The sequence below is a fragment of the Panicum virgatum genome, chromosome 7K (genome assembly GCF_016808335.1).
Source record: "Panicum virgatum strain AP13 chromosome 7K, P.virgatum_v5, whole genome shotgun sequence".
NCBI classification, from domain to species: Eukaryota; Viridiplantae; Streptophyta; class Magnoliopsida; order Poales; family Poaceae; genus Panicum; species Panicum virgatum.
The window spans coordinates 22,570,670-22,576,842 of NC_053142.1; the positions used below are offsets into that span (position 1 = coordinate 22,570,670).

The 6,173-nt window shown below is 43.5% G+C and overlaps 1 non-coding gene across 1 annotated transcript; it reads left to right on the forward strand.

The window, feature by feature from the left end:
- Positions 1-5,850: 5,850 nt before the first annotated feature.
- Positions 5,851-5,957, forward strand: LOC120643304. The gene has a single exon (XR_005662984.1). It is a non-coding gene; the product is annotated as a small nucleolar RNA R71 (small nucleolar RNA).
- Positions 5,958-6,173: the final 216 nt, after the last annotated feature.

Consider the following 6,173-nt stretch of genomic DNA (forward strand, 5'->3'; position numbering starts at 1 on the left):
AAATTAACTCAAAACAGGTACTTTAGCATCTATGGTATAGTTTTCAGCATCCAACCATAAAGTAATTAACCATAACAAAGCATGTAAGTAGATTACTCTAGTTGCTTCACCTTTTTGCACAGCAAGTTTGATATGTGTTCTGGTGCTACAAATTTTATGGGAGCATCTACCAAGCATCTACTCAGTACTGTAATTTTTTCCAGATTTTATTCACTTATACAGCTGAGGTAATAAAAAGAACAAAAACAACAAGCCATTAACTAAGATTAATTCTCCAGAGAGTTGTGCTAGGGATATGATTCTTAAATTTTTACCAGAGCCTATTCATTAGCTAAACATACTCCAGAAAAATTATCGAGCTTTATAACCACCAGATAAATTAGTTATGCATTTAACTTAACATGATTTAGCATAAATTTCTCAAGGTGCATTTAACCAGTACTGCATATGAAATTTTTATTACAGATATAACATACTCTAAACAAGATCATGTCCAAAGATCAAGATCAGTTATGGTGTAGATTACTCAGAACACAAATAGTAAATCTAGCACTAAGATACTAAGCATGATTATTCACCAAAGCAAAACTCAGTAAATGCAGCTCAAAATTTTTAGACAGGAATATAGAGCTAAAAAGAGACTTCAGAAATAAATATAGATTTTTCTGAGCATAATAACTATATATGAAGAATTAAGTTGATTAAACAAGCATAAATCATGGTATATAGCAAATGAACTGAAATAAATATGAAATTTAGGTATTAACAGGGATTGAGTTTCACATGCATTCAGTAAAAATTCCAGAGCAAGTTCATGTGCATATTTTCCAGTATTAATTCGAGAATGTCAATAACAGATTAGAGAATCTTGATTGTTCCAATATGATAACTGTTTTGGTTGGGTTTCATCTTTTTACTGTGATCTTAATATTCCATTATTGATAACATATCCAAAAATCAAGGTCATTTGCTGAGTAGAACTGCATGAACATGCATAAGGTGATTTTCTTATTCTTTTTCTCAGATTAAAATAAAGCAAAATATGAACATGTGACTGTAACAAAAGTTGTAGTTCTTGTTCTAAGGATTCCAGAACATTTTAGTTTGCATTTTTATGATTTTTATACGATTTTCTAGGTATTTTTGAAGTTTGCTGTTTTGAGTTTAGGCACATTTTGCAGTTTGACCCCTGGAAGTTTTGGTTCTTTTAACTTGGGGTCCCCGGCGGAAATCCAAAACAGGGGAGGAACTGGCTCGGCGTTTCCCGGCGATGAGGTTGGCCGGCGGCTAGGGGAAAGTGGGGGGAAATGGAGAGGGGCTCGAGAGCTACCATTTGGTGGTCGTGGGAGGAGCGGAGGTGGTCGGAGCTGGGCTCTCCACGGCGAGGGGCGGACGACGGCGGGACTGGGCGGCGGCGGTGCTTCTCCGGCGACGCTGGGAGGGCGAAGTCGGACTGAGGAGCTTCGGTGGGGAGAGACCAAGCTCGTGGAGGGTTCTATTTGGGGAGGAACGGGCCGGAATGGTGGCTCCACGGAGCTCCGGCGGCGTCCGGCAATGGTGGCGGCGGCTCTAGTTTCCTGGGCGCGCGAAAGGCTGGGCTCTACCCTTTATAGGCAAGGGAGGAGGGGGAGGTCGATCTGGGGGCGAGCTTGCTGGGGAGAACGGGTGCTGGGGGAGGCGCGCACGGCCGTGGCAGCTCGGCCGGCCATGGCAGTCGCGTGGCGAGCGCAGGAGCAAGCAGGGCGCGTGGCGTGCGGCAATGGTGCCAGGGAGGAGCGGTTCCAGGGAAACAAAGGGCGCAGGAGCGGTTTTGGGTGGAGGCGCGACGCGTGGGGCGGCCAGGTGGCTTCGCCGGCGTACGGACGCCGTCGTGGGCGTGGTGCAGGGAGAACAGAGGTAGGAGAAGACGGCAGGGGCAGTTTCGTATATAAATCAAAGTTCCAAAATAAGTTCTGTAATTTCAAATTTTCTCCCTCTTCTTGACCTCAAATAAAAAAGTGTTGAATACCACTTTTGCTCAGTTTTTCGAGATCTACAACTTTTGTGTTATGAACTTTTTCATTCGAGCAATGGTTTGAGAGTTATTTAATTATTTCAAAAACTGCCATTTAAAGTATTTATCATTTCATGTGAATTTTGGCACTTTTACTCCTAGGCTTCAACTAGATTTTTGTTGAACATGACATGGTGAATATGTAGATCCATTTTCCTATGCATAAGTGCATTGGTTTGAAAGTTATTTTTAACTTCCTTATTACTAGAAATTGAACTCTTGTTTATTTGATTTGTTTAAATCTTGACTTTGCCAAAAAGTCTTTATAAATTAAACTATGTGTCACAAGAATATGAGTGTGTCTTTATTCTACCTCTTTGTGACCAGTTGAGCATGAAAGTTCAAGAATGTTAAAGGAACAAGTTTTATGTCCACACATACTCATATATAATGATGCATTCTTGTTTCCTATAAATATTTATTATTATTATTATTATGCTAAAGGAATGTTTATGGTCCCTTGTTCAAAATTTCAGTTTGTTCACAACTCCAATTTGTCATTTAAGGAAGAACTAAATATTTTCTTACTAGACCTCCGAAGTAAGTATGTTTTATTTCTTCTTTCCTTAAAGAAATTTCAAGATTTCAAACTACTTGTGCGTTGAATATTTGTGGCCTCATTTTATTATTTTGTTTGAACTAGTAGATCTTCACAAATCAAAGAATGGTTCCATTAATCATTTCATGTGATGGTTTTCCAGTTTGAATTTGATTTGCAGAGAAAGTTTATAGATCATTATGAAAGGTGTGTTTGATTACCTTATTACCACACATGTCAAGTTAAGTTTAAAAGTATACCAAATATTGTTTTTCAAGCATTGCACTCAAACACATGCACACATACATTTACACACAAGTTTGCAAGAACTAGACATAGGGTTCTTCTTTAAGCTTTCTTAACTCATTTGTGTGTGAAGTTATGTTAATTGCCTGGCTTTGGTTAAACTGACACCAGAGGTGTCACACCCCCCATTCAAAACACACCACACAAGAGATGTAGAGCTCCATTGCAAAGGCGAGGCACTGCCTAGGCTGGTGCTTAAAGTAGCAGGAGGGTTCGGAGTAGTTCGGAGTGGCGCCGGCCTGTCGGCACTCTTCTCCAACTTGTACCTCTATGGATGCTGGTTTCCTCTGGTATGAGTAAGTTAGTATTTATGATTCTTGTATTGCATAGCACTTTCGCATGGGTGAGATTAGTTCTCTTACTCGCGGGTTTGTCGCACCATATTTATACACTCCATATTTATGCACGATATCAGACGTAGTTAGACTGCAGTAGTAATAAGTAGCATGGACGTGGTGTCTAGGCTAAGGGTTATCTTCGTTTGCCTTATATCCCACAGTCTGCGAGGTAGGCCGCAGGTGGTGACAGCCCTGTTGGTCCTTAGTAGTCCTCCACGTTCTGATATAGCGTAGAGCCGTTGGCCGGAGTCTCCTGACCATTTCAGGGGTAAGCCGGTGCCCGAAGCGAGTCTTACCCGAGAGATCGACCTTTAACTCATCTTTAGTGCTACCGCAGGAATCCTCTCCAGCCTTCCCACTTAATCTTGGTGTGTCCTTGGACCAACTGAGTTAGGAGTTAGTGCACACACATTCCCTGTGGAAATGATACCCTTGAATACTCACGAGTGAAAGCTACGACGGTATCCGTGTGCTTGCGGATTTATTCGCATCGTTAAAATACCCAACAGCAACCATGACAAGAAGCATATACCGGATAACTCAGAACATACTTCAAGAAGATATCGGTAACCATAGTCTAATTCTATTATAAACAACCGAATATTACAGAAAAGAGCTAGAGATGAACCCATACCAGAACTCTCGAGCAACTCTGGTGACTCAATGACTCCTAGACGTCACCTAAACTCCACTAAGCCTAAAGACTATGCAAGAAATGCAAGAGAGGAGAGGTGTGAGGGGTGTGTGTGTGTGTTCTCATTCTCTACCCCCCTTTGTATTTATAGCAGGGAGCCACTGGTGAGAACCACTGCAACTGACTTCAGCAACTTGTGGAGAGGCGACACGTCGCGAAGTTAAGGAGGTGTGGCCCATGGGCCAGGTCGGCCGACCTGTAGGTCGGTCGACCTGCCAGGTGGGCCAACCACCCCGAGTTTTGTCCAGCAGGCTGTCCTGGGCTGCCTTGTCCTAATCCTGTTGGTCTTGGCCTATCTTGGCTTATTTGAATTGGATTCTTGCATCACTTTTGGTCCATCTGAGCCTGAATCGGTGCTCTAATAATTTCTGTGATTTTATGTTGGGCCAAAGTGTGCTTATAACCTGCATATTAGCTCCAAAATACAACTTGCATTTTCTAAAAGGTAAAGTGTGGTTTAAGGACTTTATTGAATAAAGATGCGTGTAAGAAATGCAAACTCTCATGATTTTCTGATCAAGTTGACGCCTGCAAATGATCATTAGTGAGCGTCAACAAAGAGTGAATTGTTGATGGTGTGGTGTGTGTGTGTGTGTCTTCATTTGGAGCCCCTCCACTTGTATTTATAGGAGGGAGCCACCAGCCAGTTGCCCGAGAATCAATCCAAACCGCCAAGGAGCACCAACCATACCTAGCCACGTGTCATTTGTAAGTTGGTGGGGCTCGTGGGCCACCACCACATGGTCGGCCGACCGTGGGCTGGCCCTGTTTGCCCCGGTCTTTGGTCAGAAGACTGTTAGGTGGGCCACCATGTCATATATATGGGTATGGGCTTGTATTGAGTCGGCTTTGGTTCTCTGGTGGGCTCGAAGATCCTCGTGAACGTGTCTGATTCATCGAGAAGTTGTTGCCTCAGATCCACGACGTGTCACCTTGCTTTTGGGCTGCCTTCTCCTCTCATTTCCAAGCATAGGCAACCTGCACATAAATGTGCACCAACACTTTGTGGAATTTGTTGGCAATAACTCCTACCACTAGTGTTGACGCTCGTCTTTCATATGCTCATGCAGGAGCTGATAGCTTACTCTGATGGTCGGGTTTGTATCTTGACGCTTGAAGCCTGTTTTACCTGCAATTCTGCCCGAATTCCGATATAGCAATATTTCTAAGAGGAAACGTGGAATTGGCTCTTTCTGGATAACATCGGCAGGTATGAGACATTATTCTCATGATTTTAGGCTCAACATGATGCCTGAAATTAGTCGTTAGCGAGCGTCAACAATCATCTTATTGAAGCTCAACTGGTTTTTAATAACTGAATTAAAGCCCTCTATTTGTGCGGCCATAGACCCCATAATCTTGTCATTAGCAAGAAACTTCTTGCTAATATTGTCACTTATCTGCTTCTGGCCGTACACTAGGCCTTTTAAGGTAGGCTAAATTTTTTTATTAAAATTCATACCTTGCTGATTACCGAAAGAGAGGTTGGGCTTTGAGTTCCAACCTTGCTGAGGACAGAATCCCGAGTTGGGATTGTTGTTGTTGGTGCCATCGAAGTTCGCGTCCTCTTGAGTTAGGGGGCTTGAGGTGCCCGAGTGCCCAGTCTCGCCACATGTTTCACATGTCATTCGAGACTCTGAAACCTGGTTTACCTCCTTATGTGGAGATTCTAGTTTCTTCATCAGAAGGTCCATCTTGGCAGCCAGCATGTCGACACTGTCGATCTGGTGCACGCCCCTTGGACGGGCCGGCTGCTTTTCACCTCTCCAACTCTAATTGGAGGCAATCTTGTCTATCAGTGTCTTCGCTCCCACAACATCGAGAGAGAGAGAGGAAGGAACCACCCGCTGCTGCATCTACGTGGTCCTTAGCTTGCTGATTCAGGCCGTGGAAGAAATTCTGAATAATAAGCCATTCCTCCATATCGTGGAGTGGGCATGCTTGTATGTACTCCTTTAAACGTTCCCAGGCCTCTGGGATTGTCTCATCCGATAGTTGCTGGATACCAGAGATTCTGTTCCGGAGGGCATTTGTCTTGCCCATTGGGAAGTATTTGGCCAGGAATGCATTTGAACAGGCTTCCCATGTTGTGAAAGCCTCCTTGTTGGAGTAAAACCACGTATTGTCTTCCCGAGCAGTGAGAACGGGAATAGCCGAAGGCGGATGATATCCATCGTAGTTCCCTTGGGGTTGATGGTGTTACTCCCCTCCAGAAAGTTCTGGAGATGGGCATTGGCATCCTTG